This window comes from Hemitrygon akajei, unplaced genomic scaffold (assembly GCF_048418815.1).
Source record: "Hemitrygon akajei unplaced genomic scaffold, sHemAka1.3 Scf000054, whole genome shotgun sequence".
NCBI lineage: Eukaryota > Metazoa > Chordata > Chondrichthyes > Myliobatiformes > Dasyatidae > Hemitrygon > Hemitrygon akajei.
In genome coordinates this window covers 1,041,936-1,069,422 of record NW_027331940.1, presented here as the reverse complement: position 1 = coordinate 1,069,422, position 27,487 = coordinate 1,041,936, and the positions used below count along the sequence as shown (strand labels likewise).

Genomic DNA, 27,487 nt, shown 5'->3' with positions numbered 1-27,487 from the left:
TTAAAAGAAATTGGATAGGTATGTGGACAGGAAAGGAATGGAGGGTTATGGGCTGAGAGCAGGTCGGTGGGATTAGGTGTGAGTAAGCATTCGACACGGACTAGAAGGGCTGAGATGGCCTGTTTCCATGCTGTAATTGTTATATGGTTATATGTGAGATGATGGACATTCAAATGAAATAGAACTGTTATAGGAAGGACGCTGTCAAGTTGGAGAGGGTGCAGAAGGAATTTACGACGATGTTTTTTGGACTAGAGGGCCTGGGTTAAAGTGAGGCTGGCCATGCTGGACCTTTATGCCTTGGAGAATGAGAGGTGACCTCAGAAGTTTAAAATCATAAGGGGTATTGATAAGGTGGATTGTCATTATTGGAGAGTTGGAGAGTCCAAAATGAGAGGTCACAGATAGAAGAGAGGAGGGAAAAAAATTAAAAGAGACCATGGGGATAACCTCTGTACACGGAGGACAGTGAGTACCCGGAAGAACCTACCAGAGGAAGTGGTTGAAGTGGGTTCAACTGCAACATTTAACCGGCATTTGGACAGGTACATGGAAGGGAGAGGCTTGGAGAGTTATGGGCCAAACTAGACAACTGGGACTAGCAGGGAGGATGCTGTGGTTGGTATGGACCAGTTGAGCTGAAGGGCCTGTTTAGATCGCATTACTCTAGGATTCCATAATTCTAAAGTGACACAAGTTGCATCCCAGTGCAAATAGTTTTACTTGTACACATCGTTCTGCTATCAGTCACTGGCGTCTTTTCAGGGCTCCTGGCATCCAAGGTTTTACTCACACACATTGTGGATCATGCTAACTATCTGCCCTGTTCTGCTATCAGTTATCTGTGCTTTCTCTGGGCTCCTGGAGTCCAAGGTTCACTGCTCTTCATGAAGCGTAACTTCCTGCCATAGGTGATGCTGGTGCCGTTTTCCTTCCATAGATACGGGCCTGCGATGGCTTCGCTGTCTTGTCACAATTGCTAACGACTGAATGTCTGGGTGGAATCAGCCTTGCCTTTGGGACTAGTTATGCTTTAGTTGCAGTCTTCCATAAAGTGGCTTGACCAATGGATGGCAGCGTGGGTGGGCCACTGCTAATTTAACTTTGAATACAATTATCTGGTTAAAATAGAAGCAGGAAGCCAAAGTCCTTGAGTATACTCCTCTTTGTTTCTCCTATTGTAGGCATATATAGACCAGGTTGAAATGCCGTGAAAATCAGATACTTTCAGCAGCTGTACTAACACGTTACTTTCCCTGCACTGCCATATATTCAGTTACTAATCAATGGTCAATAATAGATTCCATAGTATCAATAACCTGTGAACTCAAACTGAATGTTGAGCGAGCTGAGGCCATCCTCTTTAGAGCAAAGTGGGAGGAAATGTGATTTGATAGAGGCGTATAAGCTGATAAGAGGCATAGATAGCGTGGACAGCCAGCAACATTTTCCCAGGTCAGAAATGACTAATATGATTGGGGCATAATGTTAAGGTGATTAGAGAAAGTTTTAGGGGATTGTCAGAAGTAGTATTTTTTTAAAAAGAAAATGGTGGGTGTATAGAATGCACAGCCTGGGTCGTGATAAGGGTAGATGCATTAGTGAGATTTAAGAGGCTTTTAGATAGACACATGGATGAAAGAAGAATGGAGAGCTATTTGAGAGAGTAGGGATAAATTGATCTTGGAGCAGATTAAAAGTTTGGTGCAACATCATGGGCCAAAATGCCTGCATTGTGCTATATTGCTCTATGTCTGGCTCAGCTCAGTTTAAGCCCCGAGAGGAGTGATGAGAGCTGTGAAGAGAGGTGGAATAAAGCCTTTGGAATCATATATATTTAATGTCCAGAAAGAAACTATGCGATTTTCAGTTTAATGACAAAGATGGTATCCTATAGGTAGATTTGTTTTTCTGCTGGGATGGAATGCTTCAGGTCAATTAAACTTTCAACAGTTTGTAGGGCCCTGCCTATTCCTTACCTCACCACCATTTTGAGGTCAATATTACAAAGCATTAGTGAACTTCATTACAGCTTAAACTTCTCATTCTTCACAAGCATCATGTAAATGTAAAGTTTTCTTTGAATTAATCCATATTTTTCTCTACTTCAGGTGAAAGATGAGAAGACATCGGCGATTCTATGAGAACGTAGTGTTGACTGTTTTGATTACTCTGGGATTGTTCTTCATGTTCTGGGATAATGACCAACGTCGAGAGACTGATGATGTTGCAGAAACTGTTCATCGCAAAGATCTGCCCAAGGTTGTTACTGCTGATGCAACTAAATCAGTGCACAAGCCGAAGTGCCACGCGAACACGACATTGTTGCACCTGTCCTCATTTGATCAGCAGAAAGAGCACATAAAAAACTTCTTGATGTATAAACACTGTCGAGAATTTGACATGATTCAAAATGTCCCAGACAAATGCGGTGGTCGAGAAGGATCTCAGAATGTCTTCCTGCTCCTGGTAATCAAATCTGACCCTTTCAACCAGGATCGGCGGGAAATGGTAAGGAAGACCTGGGGCAAAGAACGCGAATTCAATGGGGTCCTAATTAAGAGAGTCTTTATCTCTGGTGTCTCTCCTGACCAAAAAGAAATAAGGAAATTGAATCAGCTGTTAGCAATGGAAAACAGAGAACACAGAGATGTCCTACAGTGGGATTTCTTGGATACCTTTTTCAACCTCACCCTCAAACAATACAAGTTGCTGCAGTGGGTCAGTGCATTTTGCCCCAGAGCTAAATTCATCTTCAATGGAGATGATGATGTTTTTGCCAACACCGATAACATGGTTAATTACTTGCTAGGCATGAAGGTTCACCAACACCTGTTTGTGGGCCATCTCATTTATGGGGTTGGGCCCATTCGCCAGACGTGGAGCAAGTATTATGTGCCAGAAATAGTGACCTCTATCAAGTCGTACCCACCATATGTTGGTGGAGGGGGCATACTTATGTCTGTGTATACAGCTCATATCATTTACCACATAGCCCAAGACCTTGAACTATTCCCCATTGATGATGTATTTTTGGGGATGTGTCTGGCCAAGGCTGGACTAGCCCCACACTCCCATAGCGGATTCAGGACAGCTGGAGTCAGGGTTCCTTCAACCCAAGATGACTCTTTCAATCCTTGCTATTACCGTGAGTTGCTGCTAGTGCACCGTTTTCGGCCTTTCGAACTGCTACTGATGTGGGATGCGGTGCATGATGCCAATCTGAAATGTGCTCATGCTGCCCAGAAGTCTGCATCCACGAAAAGGACCGCATGAGTCATGAGAGAATGTAGCAACTGTTGGAATGCAATGCAGTTTATAAACATGTGTTAATCAGTTGTTTATGCAATGTAAGAAGCTCAATTCCTAAATTATATTGGAGGATACATTAATTCATAGGGTTAGTGTCTTTCTACATTCTACAAATGTTTGTAAAGCTGTCAGGTGTCATCACTCAGACTAATTCTTACTGCACCCATAATGACATTACAATATTGACAGCAGCATCACAATTTAAGTCAATTGTAAAGTTATTCCAAGTGAGCAGTCCTTGTTGCATTGCGTGCAGATAGGTACAGCATGTTCACTTGGGGCATTTGTATAATAAGCCACCAATAAAATTTTTAGTTACAGTTATATCTGTGTATTTTCTTCTTGCCGTTTCTTACATGTCCCTTGCAAAATATGAAAGAGATAAATGTGTTTCTTGGACTGGAACTGTGAGGACAACAAAGAATATAGATCTTATATTGTCTCAGGGTTGGAGGAATAGAGAAACTTATGGTCATCACTTCTGTAGTCAAATGTCAGCCTGCATTGTGTCTGTGTAACTACATATCAAATAAAAGCACACACGCAGGAGATGGCTTTAACTGGAGTATTCACATTGAAGAGAGGGAAGGAGATCAATGAACATGTGGGGACAACAGATCAATATGCAAACATAGGCAGCAGTCCATATGTAGTGCGAAGGGGCGTGGCATTAGATTTGGCAGGTGTCTTGTCTAAGACAATGTACTCGGTTGCCAGTGTCATGTTGCTGTCATTGACACGGTCATCACTGAGAGGTAAGTCCGGTAGCTTTGACTAGTGGCCAACCTGGACATCGGAGATCTGGAGAGGAGGGGACTTCAACAAGGCTCTTTGTCCGAGGGGCAGCTCACGGCACTGCAATAGAGCAATCGGTGACCAATCAACTAGTGGCCAATCGGCATTTGGGATTGATTAGTAAGAGCAAATTAAAGGAAGGTTGGACAAACCCAGTGGCCTTCGTCTGAGTAGAAACATAGAAAACCTACAGCATAATGTGGGCCCCTCGGCCCACAGAGCTGTGCCGAACATGTCCCTACCTTAGACCTACCTAGGCTTTACCCATAGCCCTCTTTTACTAAGCTCCATGTAACCAGCCAGGAGTCTCTTAACAGACCGTATCGGTTCAGCCTCCACCACCGCCGCCGGCAGCCCATTCCACACACTCACCTCTCTCTGTGTAAAAAAAAAACTTACCCCTGACATCTGCTCTGTACTTACTTCCAAGCACCTTAAACTATGCCCTCTCATGCTAGCTATTTCAGCCCTGGGGAAAGCCTCTGACTGTCCACACGATCAATGCCTCTCATTATCTTGTACACCTCTATCAGGCGACCTCTCATCCTCCATCGCTCCAAGGAGCAGAAGGCCGAGGTCACTCAACCTATTTTCATAAGGCATGCTCCCCAATTCAGACAACATCCTTGTAAATCTCCTCTGCACCCTTTCTATGGTTTCCATGTCCTTCCTGTAGTGAGGAAATTATAACTGAGCACGGTACTCCAAGTGGGATCCGACCTGGGTCCTATATAGCTGCAACATTGCCTCTCAGCTCTTAAACTCAATCCCACAATTGGTGAAGGCCAATGCACTATATGCCATCTTAACCACAGAGTCAACCTGTGTAGCAGCTTTGTGTGTTCTGGGGACTCGAACCCCAAGATCCCTCTGATCCTCCGCACTGTCAAAAGTTTTGCCTTTAATGCCATATTCTGCCAACAATGTGTAGGGACTGCGGTCTGCAGTCAGGTACTCAGGATCACTCAGCATAATGTTGCACGAACATTATTAGCAAAACACTCCGACACAAGACGGGTTTCATTTTGTTACAGACAGAAATGCCAGTTTGGTACTACAAGTAAACTGCATATCCACATTGGTGGAGAAGTGTGCTGACACCCCTCGCTATCTGTAAAAACTGTGACGAGATGCTAAGGTGTATTCAATATGGACTGTGCCTTTAAAAAGAGAGAGAGTTGGTGTACACCGATTCAGAGAGAGAGAGAGAGAGAGAGAGAGAGAGAGAGAGAGAGAGAGAGAGAGAGAGAGAGAGAGAGAGAGAGAGAGAGAGAGAGAGAGAGCACCGAGCAGCTCGTGAGTCGCCATGGTTACGGAAGAGCGGGGCTATATAATGGACAGCTGGCGCTCAGCATGTTTGGGATATATACACGGTCAGCTGGCTTTTCAGACAGACACAGAGACACACAGAAGGCACGGACAGAAATACAGAAGAAATAGACACTGGATGAGCTTTCAGTGCCCACGAAAGGATGGGTTTTGATCGCAGTGTGGGAAAGGGGTGACCGGTGGAATGTTATCGGTGTGTTTAACCTTTGATAGCTTTACTGCGTGAAGGCGGTACTCTTTTGTGTGATCACAAAACTTTAACACGACTTCGGAAGGCAACGGAAAGATCGACGACATCAGCTTACTTGGAAAACAAATCACCTCTCTCTCTCTCACTCTCTCTCCTCAATTCTACTCAACTTAATATCACAAACTGAACTGACGTCATTTCTATACCATCGTAAGACGGTATCATTGACCACCTAAGCTGAAGAAGTTTGGGGTTTTATATTTACACACTTACATTTGCATAAACTCTGCTAACCTGTTTGATTTATCAGGTTTTATATTACGAGATTACGTAGATACTACTGAACAGTGTTTTATTTGTAACAATACCAGACTCCAGGTGTGTTCCATTTATGCTGGTTCTTTTAACCCGTTACGGGGTACGTAACAAAACCGTTCCAACCCCTACATCACACCGCATTTCTGTAAACCCCTTCGACCCTACAGCACTCGGCATCTCTGCAAAACCTCCATCATCCACCCTGGTGCATACAGACGACAGCCGACCCGAGAAAGATACCGTCGTGTCAGATTGCTTGGCTTATTAAACATTGTTGGCCAAAAGAAACTACAGACTGATCAAGGACAGGGAAGCAGACAAACCAGTTCTCTCTGTTCTCCCCTATTTTGTGGGCTATGAACTGATTCTTGCACTGGAATAATTTAATCAGAGGAACTGAATGTGGACACAGGAAGCTTCAGGTAATGATCTGCTAAACCTGAGTCCATTCTCAAACAAATCGCCAATTGTTATGTGAAGGGCGTGGACTCTGAACTAATTCTTGACTCTGGGACAATCTAATCAGAGCAATAAACCTGAGACCATGCTCAGAAGAGCAGCTACTTGTTAAGACAAGTGTTTTCAACCCAATTTCCAGCTGGTCCAGATCCCGTTTCATGCTCCGGTACCCATCATCACTGTCGATTACACCCGCAATGTTGCTGTCAGCGACAGTGTGTAAATCTACGTGTTTTAGTAGAAATAATAAAATATACTTGTTGGTAAATACAGATTCTCTGTATCTCATTGATCATTGTTACAAGGGATGAATCTTGTCACAGTGGCGTCCATCATTAACATTGCCCACTAACAGGACGTGCCCTCTACACAGTGTTACCATCGGGAAGGAGATACAGAAGCCTGAAAGCTCAGGCTCAGCGATTCAGGAACAGCTTTTTTCCCCGCTGCCACCTGTATCTCAGTTTAGTTTTCTCTATATTTATTTATCCTGTATTTCATTGTACTGCTACCATAAAGTTAACAATTTCGCGACGTATGTCTGCGATATTAAATCTGTTCTGATTCTTTAAATGTACCTTTGAAAACTTTGATTCTGATGGAGATGCAGGGGGGATGTGTTAGATCGAACTTACATTAGTTGAAAGCCTATCAGAACCTTGTGTATTGTGCTGTAATATTCTATGTTCTGTGTTCGACCGAGCGTACCGTGTCTTGCTATAGTTAAGTAAATCGATTAATTATTTAAAGCTACAACGCCTTGCTCTTCCAGACGACTCTCAATGCGTCGGATCATCAAGTGCAGGAGAATTAAAAAAAATATTAGGCCATAAATATCAGTCCCGGCCGCTGGATGATCTCGATAGCTTTGATTGGAAGGGACTTGCCAAATATTATGTAATGATGAATTGTCCTCGTTGTTCAGACTACGCTGGTCATGGGGTATGAAGGGAAGTAACTGGACAAACAAGAATATTAGCGATAGTCAGAATGGGCCCGTGCGTAGTAGGTCATGTCTAACCAATCTCACAGAGCTTTCCGAGGTCGTTATCAAGAATGGTGTGGAAGGCAAGGCAGTGGATGCCGTCTAACAGGGACTTCAGCCAGGAATTTTTCAAGGTTCCGTAGGGGAGGATGTTCGAGAAGGTTCAGTCGTTTGGCTTTCACGATGAGGTAGCAAATTGGATTCGCCATTGGATTCGTTGGGGAAGCTAGAGTGTGGTAATGGATGGTTGTCTCTCTGACTGGGGACCTGTGATGAGTGGAGTGTCCCAGGGATCGTTGCTGTGCCCGTTGTTATTTGTAATCTATATCAACTATCTGGATGATAATGTCGTTAACAAGATCAGCAAATTTGCCGATGATAGCAACATTGCGGGTGTAGTCGACAGTGATGAAGCGAACCGGAGCATGAAGCGGAATCTGGACCAGCTTGAAAATGGGTTGAAAAGTGTCAGATCGCATTTAACACAGACAAGAGTTAGATTTTGCACTTTGTGCGGACCAGCCAGGGTTGGTCTGACCCAATGAGAAATAGGGCACTGAGGAGTACGACTGGACAAATGAATCTGGGAATGATGGTCCATAATTCAATGAAAGTTGTGGCGCAGTTAGACAGGGTCGTAATAAAAGATTTTCGCACATTGGCCTTCATAGACCAAAGTACTGAGTGCAGGAGTAGTGACGTTACCTTGCTGTTGTCTAAGGCTTTATTGAGGCCTAATTTGGAAAAATGTGTGCGGGAAGGATGAAAATAAGATTAAAATAATGCAGAAAAAAATTATACGGCTAGTGCCGTAACGGACTGAATGTTTTTAATTAAAAGGAAAGATTTCACGTGTTAGCAGTTTATTCCCGAGCAGGTAGAAGACTGAGGGGAGATTTGATAGAGGTATACAACATTATGAGGCGTATAGAGAGTGTAAATGCAAGCGGACTCTCTCCACTGATATCGGGCGAGAATACAACTGACGATCATGGGTGAGTGTGAAATGTGAAATGTTTAAGTGAAACATGAGGGGAAACCTCTTCTTTCAGAGGGTGGTCAGAGTGTAGACAGAGCTGCCAACACAAATGGTAATTGAGATTCCAATGCTAACGTTTAAGAGATGATTGGAGAAGTACACGGATGAGAGGGATATGGATGGGCACGGTCCGGGTGAGGTCGATGGAGACCCCGTTTCTGTGCAGTAGTTTCCTATGGCTGTCTGACTGTGTATCTGGGTTAGAACTTCAGTGTCACACAGCACCGGCCAATCTAGAAAGTCGTTGGTACTGTTCGATCCCTCTGTCCTTGCAACACTGAAGTAATTTGGATGGTTATTCTGTATTCTCCAATTGCCTGCGATGGTTTTGAAGGGAGGCAAGTGTGAGCCTCATTATTTGCTTTGCCTTCGCTGCGTTTTTAGTTTGTGTAGTTTTGTATGTTTCATTTATTATTGACTTCAGAGAGAGACACGCATTCCACACCGGCCATGTGGATTCAGGGTTAAATGGATCGAAATATGAGCGTATCTACACCCGATGTGATAAAACAACTATTCAGAGGTAAATTGGCATTTGGATAAATTGGTGTGTACTTGAATTGGGAATTCGGAATTGCCATTTTGGAAGGCTGGTTCTTTTAGTGAGCACCAGTAGCTGCTGCTGAACACTTTGAAATTCTGGTTTCCAGTTGTAGGGCTCCATTGGAAAAGATGCTTTGAAGTCATTGTAGCATTTGCCCTGTAATATGTAAATGACAGGTCAGTTTAGGAAACGCGCTGGTGCAGTCAATCACTCAGCGATTTGCCGACGTCGTCAGCCCTAATTCCATTAATTATCCAGGTGGTGCTGTGTGATCAGATTAAATCGATTATTTCCTCAGCCCTATTTCTGAGAGCACTGGTAACTGCAGACTCGCAATAGAGTTGTAAAGTGCAGCAGAATTTCGACTCTGCTTGAGGAACACGGCTGCGCTCTGTCTTCCAGCCAGAATTCACTCTGTCTACTGCATCATCTGCCTTCTGTTAGGAAGCAAATACTGAATCAACACAGCCAGGTTTCCCTCGATCCCATGCCTCCTGACTTTCTGAATGAGTCCACTATGGGGAACTGATCAAACTCCTGACCAGAATTAATGCACCCACATCGACTGTTCGGATTCATCTGTTTGCTTTATTTTCGCTTTCAAACAATTCAATCTGACTCATTAAGGACAACATGCCATGTTCTCTCTCCGCAGCCAGACTGCGTTTCTCCAAATACTCATAAGTTCCTTCTTCAATAATCCTCTACAGTAGTTTACCCACAACCGATGTAAAACTCGCTGGTCTATAATTCCAAAAACTATCCCTATTATCTTTCGTCAACAAATGAACAACATTTTCCACACTCCAATCATCTAGTTCTACTTCCGTGGCCAGCAAAGACACAAATATCCTGTCCAAAAGCGCAGCAATATCCGAGATCGCCTTCCAAAATTACCTGGTCTGTATCCCTTCCGGCATCGGGAAACATCTATCATAATTTTTTCCAAATTTCCAACGCATCCTCTTTCTTAGCGTCGGCATGTTCTAGCATATCTGCCTTTTGCCGCTGTGTTCACATTGATTAACATATTCAGTGAGGAGCTTCACCGCCTCTTTGGACTCCAGACACAAGTTTTCCTCTTTAACCTCTGATCTGCCCACACTCTTTCCAGTCTCCTCCTGTTCTTCACAGTGCAACTCGTCAAGGATTTCTCAAATCCCCCTATAAGTATTTTAAGTCCATTGTTAAATTCCTTCCTGTCTACATTGTGACTCGCTGTAGCCTTACCTGATCCTTTCTTCCTGTTCTGTAAGTATCGTTCTTTCTTCCTCTTGATGTGTTGTTCTAACTTTCTTGTCTCCCAGGGTTACTTTACGCTATCATCCTTTCCCTGCGTCACTGAGACAAGCCTATACTGAACCCTGTGTAAGTGCTCCCTAAACAATCCCCACATATCTGTTGCGCAATACCCTGAGTGCATCATTTCCCAATGTACGGTCCTGAGCTCCTGCCAGGCAGCTCCAAACATCACTGACCCCGAATTAAATAGACCCCATGATCCCTGTTCCTAACTCTGTGCAAGGTAAATGTCGGGGAGTTCTCCCTGTTGTTCTGAAATGCAGACCCACGGAAAGATCTGTCACCTGACCCGTTTCCTTTTCTAATATTAGATCTGGTATGGAAAGTTCGCCAGTCAGCCTTTCTTCTTACAGTGACATGAATCCTTCCTGAACAGAACTGAGAATTTATGCCATTCCTAAACATTTTGTCCTTGGGTAGGTGCCAAAGACTATTAGGGAAGTTGCAGTTGCCCGTGCCAATAACGGCTCATGTCCAATTTCCGCTTCCCAGTCGGTTCCTCACTGTTCCCGTTGCGTTTTTTTTTGTTGATCTTGTGGGCGTCTGTACAGAATACTCCAAATGGGGAGATCGCGCCCATTTCAAAAGGGAGAACAGAAGCAGTGTTCGTCTCCCAGTCGATTAACAAACGAACGCTCCACGTTGTCCTCCCATTCTGCACCTGCGATACTCTCCCTGGTTTCCCGTCGCACTCCCTTTACACTCTGTTACCAGACCCTGTCCATTTTGAAACATGTAAAACCCAGAAATTCCTGAATTCATCTCTGTCCTTGTGACAGTCGAGTATCTGTGATAGTTTCGAACATACTTCAACCAAAGTGACAATCACGCCAGGAGCATTGAACGTTTATATTGCTACCTACCTGAACTGTATGAAGCAAACAATCTTCCGCCAACTTTGCAATTTCCGGATGAGCAGGTATATGATTATTTGAATTTATGACATATTTGCCAAATCTGTTCATTGTAAAACGACTTTATTTGAAAACTCCGCTGAATTTTCATTAGACACGGGCGTTATATACACAGATGGCCATTTAATGTAAACACATACTTCATTCCATTCCTCAGCTCCTCTCTGAATTTCCTCTGTGTCAGTGTATAGATACAAGTATTGGTACACATGCTGAGAAATTGTAACATGAACCCAAATTGTTGTAGGATGTATACCGGGGAATTCAAATATCTGTCCTGGTAAAAATAGTTTTGCGCTTGCCATTTCAGAGAATGGGCTACATAGGGCATCCAAAATAATATGAAATTAGCTGATATAGAAAACAACAAAATCATCGATTTTCTGCGTCTTTCCACCTCGGCATCTTTCTGATTGTCGCTGCTGTGCCGAAGCCTTCTGCGGACTCTATTTGCCACAACGATATGTCTTACGGTTAACCCGTTAAACAACAGGACTAAGCCGTTTGGTAGCAATGGTGTTAAAATGCTCTGCAGTAATGTGTACCCTCTCCACGCTGGTGAAGTGGTGTATTCATCTGTGCTGATGCACCGCCAAGGCGTGTTGTCAATGATGACGTAAGGTTCAAGGGCAAAGTAAAACGGGACACATTTCCCGCAGCTCACTATAACCACGGTCACGATAACAGCCGTTGCTGTTCGCTCGGTGCAGTATCGCTCCCGCAACTTTCGGCAACATATTGCGATGAAGCGATCGAAGGTAAAACTAACCGTGAACCAAACAGAACAGTCCCTCGTCGCAGCCGCAAATACAAGTGTCAGAGCGCATACAGGAGTGATGAGCAGGGATCTGGAATAAATGTAGATATTGTTGGTCTGTTTCACTAAAGCAAAAACGATAACCACCATCAGATCCGCTGTTGCCATTCCAACCAGGTAACGGGTGATGCATTTGGAGAGTCCGCATTTTCCCCGAGATAGGATCACAATCGCCGTTAAATTAATTGCAAGAAATTTGGAAACATAGTAGAAATATGGTCAGTTCCTTGAATGTGCCCATTTTACCGATGCTATGCAGGGTATGGTCTGTTTGGAAGTGGAAAGCGGGAATTCAGTGTGTGCGGTCTCGGTCGCTGCACTCCGGCTGGAGGACAATGACGGATGTGAGTGTCAGTGGATTGGCGACCTTCCCTCAGTTTAGAGCGAGGCATCCGAGTTCCACGACTCACGGACCGGTGAACGGAAGATTGTAAACAACATCAGTTCCATTATTTGGAGAGAAACATTTGAAGGGATTGTTTGCAGCGGTGAGAAAGTGGAATCAAAAGATACAAAACACAATTTATCATTTACTGACTGATGTAAGAACGTATCTACTTGTCGAAAATAGACAGGACCGTCATTTAAGCAAACTGCCACATTGTCATAAGGTGGAAGTGTCTGCACTGATAGAAACTCGGACCCAGAAAAGCAGAGACCGGCATCACTTCAGAAAGTCTAACGAGGTGAAATTATGAAACAATGTCAATATCGGCTCGAACCTAATTAACAAAAGAAAAATCACTTCGATCAAAGTACGAAAATAAAAATAAAACAATGAGAAGCTTGAATCCTCCATTCCGGAAACACGTTTCAGCCGATGACAGCATCTGTGCTCAGTAACAGTGCGGATACCGCAGCAGAGTAACGACCGCACCATACATAAAGTAACCAGCTCCGGCATCTTACCGGGGACACCAACCGCTACAAGTGTGGGATAGAAAATGGCCTCGATGTAGTAAATCGCCGGATATCCCATATTCCGTCAGAAGCATCGTTCAGTTGTGCGGAGCGTTTCAGCTGCTCAGATGGACTGGTGATCGGTTTAACAGACTTTTATTGAGGAGAGAGCAATTCCACTGAGGCAATTAGCGTGGCTATCACGTCAGGGACATTAGTGACAACCAACTGCACAAACACTTACGTTAAACTATTTTTATTCACTGTTCCCGTGTCATTTACTTGACTCCTCAAGGGATATTGCAATCTATTTACTTTAAAACAAAATATGATGTGTATTTTCCATGTTATTTTCCATGATATCTGGCTTCAGCTATTTAGATAGGATATTTTTAAAATATGTGTTGCTTTTAAACTAGGCATTCATCTTGAAGTCGATTTATTTTGTAACATTTGACGGAAAACATTCGCTTCTGAAATTTAGGGAAGGAGTTTGTTCAGGCGGGTGAAATGGAGAACACTTCTTTGCTAAAGTGGAACATTCGCTCTTTCTTTTCGTTCGTTCGTTTCAGTCATTCCGGGCGGTTTGAGTGATGGGAATCACAGTGACAGCTGACATGTGTTAAAATAAAATACACTGCAAGTATTTCTGCAAACACTGTAAAAGATCCACAGCGATATTCCAGAGACCTGTGATCAAAATCCGTAGATTCCCAGGCTGTTTTATTATTTGCCAGGAAGTTGTATTTTCTTTCTCCTGATTTACTGTCAGGTATATTGCCTTTCGAGCGTCACTGTAAGTATGTGCAGAACAGCGGATGTGTTCAAGCTCACCTGTCAATCTCACTTCCTTCTGCTCCTGCAGTGCACCGCTCCGTGCCGATTGTGGTTCTCGTACCGATGCGCGGCATCGGCTTATTGGAGAGAGTCTCAACACTCTGTTTCCATTGTGGAACCCTTACTAATGTGCGGCCCTCGGTTGACTCGAGAAAGTATCACCTCTGCCTTCAAATTCACCCTTCCAAAGTGAATCGCTTCGTACTTTTCCGAGTTGAACTCCGTCTGTAACTTCTCAGCGCTGCCCTGTGTCCTGTCACCAAAATCCAGGGAGAAAACGCTTCATCCACACCTATCTTCTGCCTTCTGTGGGCGTCAGTCCCGAATCCACCAGCCAACTTTCGCTCAATACCTAACCTTCTAACATTATGAATGGTCCTACCATGGCTAACCTTAACGCCTTGTTAAAATCCATTCATATCAGATCAATTACCCCCACTTTATTTCCTGAAGACCATGGAACAAACACCTTCTCCCATCTGTTTTCTCTTCCATTGACTCCGCCTTCGCTCGGGCAAGTGTAAAGATGTGAATTATCCTCATCCTCCGGTGGCAATCTTGATGTGGTTGCCCAACTCCTTCATCGACATCACCGTCGATTGCCTGAAATGTAAATCCAAGAAGATCATCTCATCATGGTGCAGGACATCCCATTGGAAATATGTTTTCTGGAACTCAGCTACTAGAGGACATTGACTATCTCCAAGGGGTTTGTGTTGGTTAATATGATATCACTCCAACTTGTTTGGAGCGGTCTGGATTCAATATACTGATGGACTTGCTTTGTCAGCGACATCATATGTCCCTGCACATCGCGATGTTCTAAAGGGCCTTGGCTGATGTAGTGAGTTCCTAACCATCTGTCCAATTTCCGACAACCGCTGTTTTGTTCGCCCCTCGAAACAAGCTTAGCTTTGCTGTTCCTTCCGTCCCTTATTATGGGCGGTATCATAATGAGCCTCCTTAATACAGCCAATTAATTGCTGCTTGCATTTGTCCTTTCCAATAACATCATACACGGTGTGCAACAAATCTCGCCCAAAGAGGGATTCTAACCATTTCATTTTAGATAACATTGTCTTTAAAGTTCTGTTCATCCGTTCAGCAAATGCACTCTATTGTGGTCGATAAGGGATACCAACTTGTGTTTTACCCCAAACAGTCTCACATATGGAAGTAGCGGGGACCATGACCGATTCTAGAGCGCTTTGCAATCCCCAGCGGGTAGAAACTCTGTCGAACAAAATCCTGTCTGTAACGTCAGCGGTTTTCATTATCTAGTTGGGAAAGGCTCTATCCACTTGGTGACCACATCCACTATCTTGAAGACATAATGCAGTCCTCCAGAGGATGGAGGTGAAGATCGAACAGAATTAACCAGTAAATTTATACATGGTCCCTCTATGGAGCGTATCCTGAAACGGCTTTCTTAGACGATTTATCTGGGTTCTCACTGGGCACAAACCAAACAATTCTTGCAATAATGTTCATCTCCTCGCAGATATGGCCACCAACACAGATTCCTCAAATGTTCCTATGTTTTATCTGCTCCCTGATGCCCACAAATGTTATGGTGCCAATGCATCATCTGGTTTCTTTCACAATTCCGCACCTAAAATTTACCACTATCAAGGATAATCCAAATTCTTGACTGTATCCATCGATAATTCCTATAATCTACAGAATCCTCTCCTGTTTGTACCTTTGCTAAGTCCTGATCCTGTTGCAGTGTCGTGACTAAGTCTATATGTGTAGAGTTTGCTGGTTTTGCTGTCATCCCTACCTCTACATCTGCACTCACTTTCATCACCCATGTTGATTCCAGTTATGAATAACTCACCAGCCTTCCTGCTCCTTTCTGGGGATGATTTTAAGTGAACCTCCACATTTTTAATCCATCAGTGTTTCCTCTTGCCTTCTCAAATATTTACTTCAACAAGGGAGCTGATGACAAAGGTTTGTCTCTACTGGAATATAACCTCTAGCTTCTCATAACGGTAAATATTCAGTCAAAGCACATGAGCATCCAGTGAATGAAGGGAGATGGTTCATGTACAGTCATCACAATTTAGTCACATTCTGTATCTTGTTCAGCGCAGGAATAGTGAGCCACAGGACTTGTTCCTGTGCTCCGCTGTTCTATGATCCGAACATGTCCAGGTAATGTGCTCACATTGTAATATCAATCTCTTCACCATCTTCTGTCCATTCACCTACAATCATCTATGTCTTCTGCACTGACGGGTGTAAGATAGGACACGGTATCTTCCATCACCGGAACAAGCTCTCCCGCCAGCCATGCGCCTCACGAGTGGCACGTTTCCGGCTGTGCGGTGACGTAAGCCGTGTCGGCAATTTCTCAGAGTTCATCAGCCTGCTGCAATGTGGAACTTTGGATGATTCCAAATGTCAAACTTGAGCTTCCCTCGCAATCCTACTCCCAAACTCTCTCGGTGCTGCACAGAACAACATAGTTACTGTTACGAATTGTAAAGGTTTAGAAGCGAATCAGCAGCAAGACATCATACACTGAGTCAGATTTCAATATTAAAACTATTATATTTATTGGTACCTGCTCATAAAATAGTTACTTAACTAGATAAACAAAAGTTAACAGCGTTATGTGCTTATACGTGTAACTATCAAGCTTAATAATAGTTATTAAAGTTTTAAGATTCAAATAGCAAATTAATAAGGTTCAGTAATGCACAGAATAACTGATGATTGTAGAGAGATATTGTAATTCAGAGTGGAATGTAGACAGAGGTCAATTCACGTCGAATTCCACAGGTTCCACGCTGGTTACACGAGTTAACAGTCACCAAAGATCATGCCTGTCGCGTCGCTTCGAATCTCCATACGACTTATCACCAAAAGCAATCTGTAATAGGAATATCGTCTTCGCGGGGTTACCACACAGCATACCCAGGCAAGGGTCAAGGCATTAGTCATCCCACAGGATATCCCAAAGAATCCCATTTTATGGATTATACGAAGTGACAGTCACTTCTACTTTATGCAATGTGTGCCGATGATCACCCCACGCTTGTGGGCTTAGGAGAGTTCCAAACCCCAGCTGCGACAAGCTGAACCTGCCGGCTACCACAGCTCTCTCTCTCTCTCTCTCTCTCTCTCCTCTCTCTCTCTCTCTCTCTCCTCTCTCTCTCCTCTCTCTCTCTCTCTCTCTCTCTCTCTCTCTCTCTCTCTCTCTCTCTCTCTCTCTCTCTCTCACTCTGGTTAATCTGCACAGACATCTTGTAACTGACGTCATAGTCCAGCCTCACTCAAGCGCTCTGAAAGAAACAGTCTCAGTACCGACCGCAGGATCGTAACACTTGCCTCCAAAAAGGAAAATTTTGATCAAAAAGAGAAAACTTTTAACTGCAAATTACAGTATGAGAGACAGTACATATATGGTAATCATACTACCGACTAATACAATACATAGCACCTTAACATCTGGAAGGACAATCAGCAATTATATTATCTTGGCCTTTAATGTGAGTTATCATCATATCATATTCTTTCAGAATCAAACATTGTTAACTGTAAGATTGGCCTTCGAGAGCCTTTCAAACAACTTTTCCACCGCAGAAATATGTGTTTCCCATGTGTCACGTCCTGTAACTATTCCTCAATATAGGCATCTGTGTGTTTTAACCCTCGAATTACAGAATGAATCATTCTCTGGAATGTCCCTGGTGCATTTATCATTCCAAATAGCAAAACATTGTATTCATACTACCCGGAAAGTATTACAAATGCCGAAATTTCTCTACTTCTAAACGTTAATGGAACACACCAGAACCCTTTTAACAGAGCAATTTTTGTAAGGAACTTAGCTTTTCCAACCTTGTCTATGCAATCATCCACTCTGGGGATAGGATAATCATCTGTTTTTTGTTACAGTATTCACCTTTCTATAATCAGTGCAAAAACCTAAAACCATCATCTGGTTTAAGCACAATAACACAAGGCGAACTCCAATCTGATTTAGAAGGCCTAATAATACCATTTTTCAACATATACCCAATATCTTGTTCAGCAAGTTTACATTTTTTCATGTCATGCGATAAGGATGTTGTTTAATTGGTTTAGCATGACCGACATCGACATCATGGACAGCTATTGCCGTTCTCCTTGGGACATCGGGAAATAAATCCTAAAATTCTATAATTAACTGTTTCATCTCCAGTCACTGCTGCGCTCTAAATGGGCCAATTTCTCATCAATCGAATTCAAAATACTCGAGTTCGTTAATTTAGCAGAAACAATGTTCGGTTTATGATAAGCCTCAGAAGGGTCAATCAATTCGTTCCCCGGGTTGTTAGACTCATTTTTATATTGCGCTCTGGTCACAGCTGCGGATTGTTTATCGAATAGTGGTTTTACCATGTTTACGTTTACCAGCTGTGTTGGCTTCCGTCGGTCTTGTGTTTTGACTAAATAATTAACATCATTGATTCTAGGAAAATCTCTATAAGGGCCATGGTATATCGTCTGAAGTGGGTTCGTTACAGTCGGTAAAAACATTAATACTTTCTCACACTTCTGGAATGATCTCATCCTGGCTTGTTTATCAAAATATGTTTTCATCCTGTTCTGAGAAACTTTTAGATTTTCCTTCGCTAGGCTACAGGCTTTGTGTAATCTATCTTTGAATTTCAAAACATTGTCCAGCAAATTGATACGCATGCCCTGATTAATCCACTGTTCCTTTAACAGAATCAAATGTCCTCGAACCATATGACCAAATACAGGTTCAAATGGACTAAAGCTTAGTGAATACTGTCACTAATTCTCTCACCGTGAATAAAAGTAAAAGGAATAATTCGGGCGTAAAATTGCTTCATTGATCACACTGAATCTCATCAGGTAAACTAAATAAAGTTTAAAAATAAGCTTTATAAGATCTTTCGACACAGTTCTGGCTTCTATATTTCTGAGGGGTATTGGCTCGGGGAATCAGGATGCTCTACACATGATGGTTAGCAAATATTGATGACCAGCTTTAGTCTTTGGCAATGGGCAAACACAATCCACAATAACCTTAGAAAAGGGTTCACCAATTACCGTAAAAGGTTGCAATGGGGTCACTGGGGAGGAGGGGGCTGATTAGGTTCACCCACAACCTGACAAGTGCGACAAGTCCTGCAAAATGTTGCGACATATTTCCGCAAACTGGGCCAGAAGAATTGTTTCGAAACTTTGTTCACAGTTTTGTTCACACCTAGATGGCTACCCAACGGTTAAGGGATAAATTGAAAACCTCATTCCTATAGAGTAGACATTGGGAAGTACAACTTGGTGAATAATTGTCCATTCACCACTTGCAGAAATACCAGTTGGTCTCCACTTTCTCATTAACACTCTAGTATTGAAATATTATCCTACTGGCACCTTCTTAATATCATCATCTGAGAGAGCTTTATTTTTTCTTTTAGAGCTTCAATCTCAGGGTCTCTCTTCTGTTCTGAAATAAACTCCTTCCTAGACAGAGACAACTCTTTATCGTCAGAGTTAATACCTGGATCCTGGTGACACAATGTAGGCAGAAAAGTCCCTGGCAGGTCATCAAAAACTGAGTCCGGATTTTGGCTATCAGGGGTAGCAGAGTCATGCTGCACTGATCTGTCTGCATTGACCGACTTCTTAGTCAAACTTCGAGTTAATGCGCCGGAGGGATAAATGTCAGAATCCATCTTTGAATCATCAATGATTGGCTCAGCTGTCAGTTGCACAGCAGGAACAACCTTACCATCTGCTAGGCCATTCCCTAACAACAAAGAAACACCATCCACCGGTAAGCTGGGTCGAAGTCTTATTTTAACAGGTCCTTTATCTAACACTGACTTCAGAATTACTTTGTGCAGGGGTGCAGGAGCAACGCCGATCCCGATTACTTTAATCAGTAATTACTTTACCTCTCCAGTGTCAGTCTCATCACTAAACTTTAGATCGCTGTCTAATATAAGTGACTGAGAAGCCCCAGTGTCTCGAAGAATTTTCACTGGTACTGGAGTTGTCGTCGCTTCATTCACTGACACAAACATATTTGACATAAAATGATTGAATCCCTTCATAGCTCGGTCAGACCTCTTAGCCCCCGATAGTGTTTCTTCAGAATGTTCAGAACCCCATGGGTGTTTCAACACGTTGAACACAAACATCCGGAACTGCCTCCTTTTCCTTCTTTTTCTTCAGAAGGAAACAATTATCCATAACATGACCAGCTCTCCCACAATAGTGACAAGTAAGACCAGAATATTTCTCCTTCAATTTCTTTTCTTCATCCTTACTTTTGTCATCAGACCTAAACTTATTTTGTGGTTTACCCTGACTGTCCATGCTACTCTTTTGAAAGGTCTTACTCGGGGTAAAATTAAATTTGTGCGTTAAGGCAAACTCACCGCTAACTTAGCAGACTCTTGCAAGGTGACAGCGTCCTTCTCATCCAGATATGTCTTTATGTCATTAGGGATGCACCTTCCAAATGTTTCAATTAGACCCAACGCTTTGAAGTTGTTAAAAATATCATTCAGACTTTTAGGTGTACACCATCGCTCGAAACATGCACACTTTTCATAAGCAAATTCCATATAATTCTGATTCACAGTTTAGTTTATCTTTCTAAACCTTTGTCTATAAGCTTCTGGAACCAGTTCATGGGTTTTAAGCAAACCCTGTTTCACTGTCTCATAATTAGCTGCCTCTTCAATTGGTAGGGCCGAATAAGCCTGCTAAACCTTACCCTTAATTACACTCTGTAAATGGAGTGTCCAGCATTCGTCCTCCACTTTAGAGCCTTAGCCACCTGCTCAAAATGCTGAAAGGACTTATCAACCTCAGCCTCCATCAAATGGAGTAACAAGTTTAACCTTCGGACTGGCCACAAACGATATAACCATCTCCCTGGAGCCAGAAGTTTGCCTCCCGAGCCTTACCCTCTCTCTCTATCTCAAACTGCCTTTGCTTGTCTCTTTCTCTTTCCTCCGCCTCTAATTCAAATCTCTCTAACTTTATCTGTTCCAGTCGTAACTGGGTCTCAAATTAACGTTAAGGAAAACTCTTTAACACATACCCCTCAAATGAGTATGGAGTGCTCAGCGATGATCCTCTGAATTTGTACCTTTTTCATGGACCGTTTTACATCAGTATGTTTTAGCTCCTTAGCAATGGCCAACAATTCATCATTTTCGGCTTTTTATAATATGTCAGGGTCTGGCATTGCCAGAGATTCCCCAACATCCATTGCTTCTGATTGCCACACAAGTAAATCAAAACGAATTGGGTATTTCCCTTTATACTATCAAATAGATATTTAATCTTTCAATAAGTTCCAATTTTGTTCACATCACGGACAAGCGACCAATTTTTGTTACGAATTGTAACGGTTGATAAGAGAATCAGCAGCAGCAGATTATACACTCAGTCAGGTTTCGATTTTCAAACTGTTATTTTTATTAGTATCTACTCATAATTTCGTAACTTAACGAGATATACAAAAGTTAACAGTGGTATGTGTATATTTGTGTAATTATCAAACTGAAGAATAGTTATTAAAGTTAAGGTTCAAACGGTACATCAGTAAATTTCACTAATCCGCGGATTAAATGATGATTGAAGAGAGATTTTGTTATGCAGAGTGGAATGTAGAGAGAGGTTGATTCACTTCGAATTCCACAGGCTCCACGCTGGTTAAACGAGATAACAGTCATCAAAGATCATGCCCGTCGAGTCGCCCCGAAATCACATACGAATAATCACCAAAGGTAACCTGTCACTGGAATATCGTCTTCCAGGAGCTGCCACACAACATACCCATGCAAGGGTCAGCACACACCTGGAAAAAATCCACTGCTATGGATTAACGAAGTGACAGTCACGTTTACGTTATGCACTGCGTGCCGATGATCAATCGCATTCTGCATATAGTGGTACTTGATACGTCCCATTCCCATGAATAATACCGAATATATTAGGTGAATCACGAAGAGCGATTGTCAAGGGCTCCAGGGCAATATCAAATAGTAAAAGGCTTAAAGGACAATCCTGTCTAGTACCCCGTAAAGTCCTGAAAAATGTGGATGTCTGATTATTGGTAAATACAGCTGCCAATGCTATATGATATATCAACTTTATCTTAGATATAAATTTTGGGCTAAACTTAAATTTCTCAAGTATATTAAAGAAATATTCCCATTCAAGTTTGTCAAACGCTTTCTCGGCGTCAAGCGAAGTAACACATTCTGAAGTATGAGATGAAGTAGTGTATAAAATGTTCATTGCCCTCCAAACATTAAAATGTGAATTCCGATTTTTAATAAATACCGTCTGATCCTCGGAGAACAATTTGTGGGAATACCTTCTCTAATCTAATTGCTAATAATTTGGAAACGATTTTAGAATCCACATTCAACAAAGATATAGGAGTGTATGATGCACACTCAGTGGGATCTTTGTCTATTTTTGGAATTAATAAAATTGATTCTTCATAAAAGGATTGTGATAATTTACCTACAAATAACAAATATCTTTAAAAATTATAAATAACCATGGAGAAAGTAAATCGGAAAAAAGATGTAAAAAATTCGGCTGTATACCCATCCGGGCCAGGTGCTCTACTAGAGTTCATCGAAAAATTGTAAAATGCTGCTGTATGCGTTTCAGAATTGCACCTTTTCACGGTGTTGCAAAGCCCTATAACAAATCCAGGCCACTCCTTGTGGTCCCTAGGCACAGAGGACAAGTGAGCAGCATCAGGGTATAGGCATGGATGGACTGTGAGTGGTGATTTTGGCTGGGGTAGTTAGGAGGACAAGGCAAGTGTGTCAATGTTCAGAATGTATTTATGCATCTGTATGTGAGAAAGTGAGAGATTCACCCTGACCCTGTTGAAAGAATCTCATTATAAATTAACAAAACTGAAAAGTACCAATCTATTATGGCTTCGGGCACTTATGTGTGTGCATTATGGAAGCTTTCAGTTTCTATCTTGCTCATATATTGTTATGAGTATATTGATGATGGAAAGGAAATATTATTTAAGAGTAATAGTATTTGAGATCATTTTCTAGTTGTTGATTTGGAGGTTTGAAGTGTGCAGCAAGCCAGAGAGTTTATGAGAACCTTTTTACATTCTCATTTCATGAATTTTGAAAGTTGGTCGCTCATCTTCTTAGGGACTACCTCAAAATCACATTTTAACTCAGCAAGGCTCGATGTCATTTTGTACCCTCACACAGGAGTAGCTGTGTGAGTAGCTCCTCATCGTTTTCTCCTCCATTAGGGTATCTCTCTAGGTTTCTGCTATTTGTGTGTTGGGCTAGTATTTGTTTCAATAACACAGGTAATTGATTATTGAACTAAATGAAGATGTGAACTACACTCTATTATGAACACAGAAAAATTTTCTATTATGAAAAATTTGCTTTCTTTATTTCTTCCAGTAATGGGTGCATCTAATGCTAAAAGTTAATCAGCAGGTAATTTCGGAATATTCAGTTTCTTCAGAAATTCATACATTATGGTCGGATCATCAGGAAATTCTGATTGGTGTAAATTGGTATAAAATTCTTGAAAAGATTTATTAATTTCATCATGATCAACCGTCAAAATACCATCCCGTCCACGTACTTTATTGACCTAACGTTTCGCCAAAGCAGCTATCAATTGGTTAGCGAATAATTTACCCGATTTATCACCATGTATAGAAATAAATCTTCGTACTAATTAATTGATTTTTAATCGGGAATGTTAATAACAAACTATTTTGCAATTCCCTCTTTATAAAGTTCCAGATTGGGAGCAATAGAATATTTTTTATCAATTTCTTTAATCTTATCAACCAATACACGTATTTCACTATTAATTCGTTTTTGTTTCAATTCAGCAGAGTATGAAATAATTTGCGCACGAATCTACACTTTAAAAGTATCCCATAATAACCGACTGGTAATTTCTTCCATTGAGTTTGTTGAAAAGAAAAATACAATCTGTTCTTTAATGAAATTAACAACATTTAAATCCTGAAGCAAAATAGAGTTGACCCTCCATTGTTGATTGGATCTCTTGCGCGTACTAGGCGCTGTCTCCGCGTGGGCTTTCGAGTGTCTTGATTTTTCGACTCTGGGACGGTTCGGTTCCTAGCTCACACGCTGTAAATTGCCCAGAGTGTTCCGTTACTAACATGACTCAATATAAGTTTCATCATACTCCTCTGCGCTTTCGTTACAGCAGCAGTGTTTTGTGGTCACAGAGACGGGGAGGGAGGATGAATATCGCGAAGGCGGGTTGAAGAACGTGAGATCGCGCATTGGGTGTGGGAAGGACTCGGGTCAAGTGGGCGGGGTGGGAGAGGTCAGCGAGATGGCACGGGTTGCTTGTTTCACAGCGGCTATAGAATGAAAGCGCTGTAATCGCAGAATGCTCTGCAGGTAGGAAAGTCCTTTAATCGCTCAGTACAATTATCGACAGAGTTATCTGACTCACTGGTTGCTACCTCATCCCAGTCTCTCTCTCAACCTCCGGTGTCTATTTCCCTCCCCAGCTCTTATAATCTCCCGTCTCCCTGTATTCACCCGTCTCTCCAACCCCTACTCCACCAGTACCTAAACCCGCCTCTCTCTCCCCACATTGACTCCCCAATCCTGGTCTCTCCCTCCCATCTCTCCTTCGCACGAGTTTCTCTATCTACTTGCCGTCTCTCCTATCCTCTCTCTGTCTCTCCTGTCCTCTTCACAGACTCTCGCCATGGTCTCTCTACATTTCCCGGTCTCTTTATCCCCCACCGGTCTCCCTCATTCTCTCTATCTGGTCTCTCTGTAACTCGGCCTCTCTTTCCCAGCCACTCTCTCTCTACTTACCTCAACCCCTCGCCGTCCTCTGGACTTTCCCTTCTCCATTCTGTTTCTCATCCAGTCACGCTCTCGGCCGCCGCTCTCTGCACAGTCACCCTCTCCGTCGCGTTTATCTCTCCCAGCTATCCCCCTCCCGCTTTCTACCGACAACAAACTCCCGACTCCGAACTCTCTCCCCATCTAAAATCTTTCCCCAACCCCCGATCCCTCGACTTCCCCGGCCTCCCTCCCCCTGGTCTTTCTCTACCCTCCTCTTTCTCTCGCTACCTCTCCAGTCCCTATCCCGATCTCTTTCTCCCCAGTCCATCTCTTTGGCCAGCGTTGACTCCTTTCCCGGGTTATGTCTTTTCTCTTCATTGACCGTTCATGGAGTGTCGTGGAGTGAAGATGGAGTGTGAACCTACGTGCGTGTTTAGTTGAAATAATAAAAGTTACTAGTTGGTAAATGCAGATTCTCTGTACCTCAGTAATCATTATTACAAGGGGTGATTCTTGTAACAGCTGCGTTCATCATTAAAGTTGCCCACTAGCAGGATACGCCCTCTACACAGTGTTACCATTGGGATGGAGATATAGAAGCCGGAAAGCTCACGCTCAGCGATTCAGGAACAGCTTCTTCTCCTCGGCCACGTTTAACTCAGAGTTTTTTCTCCATACTTAATTATCGTGTATTCCATTGTACTGCTGCAGTAAAGCTAACAAATTTCACCACATATTCCTATGATATTAAATTTGGTTCTGATTCTGATTCAGATGTGGGGCGGGGAGTTTGCGTGGGTTATGAAGGGAAGTATCTGGACAAACAGGAACATTAGCGATAGTCAGTATGGGCCAGTGCGTAGTAGGTCATGTCTAACCAATCTCACAGAGCTTTACGAGGTAGTTACCAGGAATGGTGCGGAAGGCAAGGCAATGGATGCCGTCTACAGGGACTTCAGCGAGGAATTTCTCAAGGTTCCGTAGGGGAGGATGCTCGAGAAGGTTCAGTCGTTTGTCTTTCACGATGAGGTAGTGAGATGAATTGGCTATGTTATGGAAGGTAGAGTGTGGTAATGGATGGTTGTCTCTCTGACTGTGGACCTGTGATGAGTGGAGTGTCCCAGGGATCGTCGCTGTGCCTGTCGTTTTTGGTAAAATATATCAACTATCTGGGTAATAATATCGGTAACTGGATCAGCAGATTTGCCGCTGACAACAGCATTACGGGTGTAGTTGACAACGAGGAAGTCAAACGGAGTATGAAGCGAGATCTGGACCAGCTGGAAAAATGAGTTGAAATCTGTCAGATTGGATTTAACGCAGACAAGCGTTAGATGTTGGACTCTGGGAGGGTAGGTCTGACACAATGAGAAATAGGGCACTGAGGAGTACGATAGAACAAACGAATCTGGGAATGCAGGTCCATAATTCACTGAAAGTTGCGGCACAGTTACACAGGGTCGTAAAAACAGCTTTTCGCACATTGGCCTTCATAGACCAAAGTACTGAGTATAGGGGTTGGGATGTTACGTTGCTATGGTTTCAGGATTTATTGGGGGCCAATTTGGAATATTGTGTGTGGGAAGGGTGAAAATAAGATTAAAAAATGCAGAAAAAAATTACACGGCTATTGCCGGAACTGAATGTTTTGAATTAAAAGTAAAGATTACACATGTTAGCAGTTTATTCCCCAGCGGGTAGAAGACTGAGGGGACATTTGATAGAAGTATACAACGTTATGAGGCATTTAGAGAGTGTAAATGCAAGCGGGCTTTCTCCACTGATGTTGGGCGAGAATACAACTATAGATCATGGGTGAAGTGTGAAATGTGAAATGTTTAAAGGAAACATGAGCGGAACCTTTTTCACTCAGAGGGTCGACGGACTGTAGACAGTGCTGTCAACGCAAATGGTAATTGAGATTCCGATGTCAATGGAATGATTGGAAAATTACACGGATGAGAGGGATATGGATGGCCACGGTCCGGGTGCGGTCGATGGGAGAAGGCAGTTTAAATTATTCCTCACTGGCCAGACGAGCTGAGGACCCTGTTTCTGTGCAGTGGTTCCCTATGGCTGTCTGACTGTATATCTGGGTTGGAACTTTAGTGTCTCACAGCACCGACCAATCTAGAAAGTCGTTGATACTGTTTTATCCTTCTGTCCTTGCACACACTGAAGCACGGAGATTGAGTTAATGGATGGTTATAGCATCAGAAGATGGATGCTTTGGAAATTGTTTATTCTGTATTCTCCAATTCCCTGTGATGATTTTGAAAGAAGACAAGTGTGAGCCCAGGGATGAGATTTGCCTTCGCAGCGTTTTTAGTTTGTGTAGATTTGTGTGTTTAATTTATTATTGATTTCAGAGGGAGACACGGATTCCACACCGGCCGTGTAGATTCAGGGTTAACTGGATCGAAATATGTGCGTATCTACACCCGATACGATAAAACTACGATTCAGAGGTAAATTGACATTAGAATAAATTGGTGTGTACTTGAATTGGGAATTCGGAATTGGCATTTTGGAAGGCTGCTTCTTTTAATGAGCAGCAAAAGCTGCTGCTGACCACTTTGAAATGCTGGTCTTAAGTTGTAGGGCTCCACTGGAAAAGATGCTTTGAAGTCATTAGAGCATTTGCCCTGTAATATGTAAATGAATGGACAGTTTAGAACACGCGCTGGTGCAGCCAATCGCTCAGCGAGTTGCTTACGTCGTCAGCCCTAATACCATTAATTATTCAGTTGCAGCTATGTGGTCAGATTAAAACGGTTATTACCCTCAGCCCTATTTCTCGGAACACTGTAACTGCAGACTCGCAATTGAGTTGTAAAGTGTACCGAAGTTTCGACTCTCCATGTGGAACACGGCTGCCCTTTGTCTCCCAGACAGAATTCGCTCAGTC

General features: G+C 42.7%; 1 protein-coding gene and 1 pseudogene across 1 annotated transcript in view; both read left to right on the top strand.

Moving 5' to 3' along the window:
- The window catches only part of LOC140721365 (uncharacterized), a 310,112-nt gene that overhangs the window by 143,124 nt on the left and 139,501 nt on the right, over nt 1–27,487 (top strand). The gene's annotated exons all lie outside the window — the stretch shown is intronic.
- LOC140721371 (N-acetyllactosaminide beta-1,3-N-acetylglucosaminyltransferase 3 pseudogene) lies at nt 2,114–3,602 on the top strand (annotated as a pseudogene).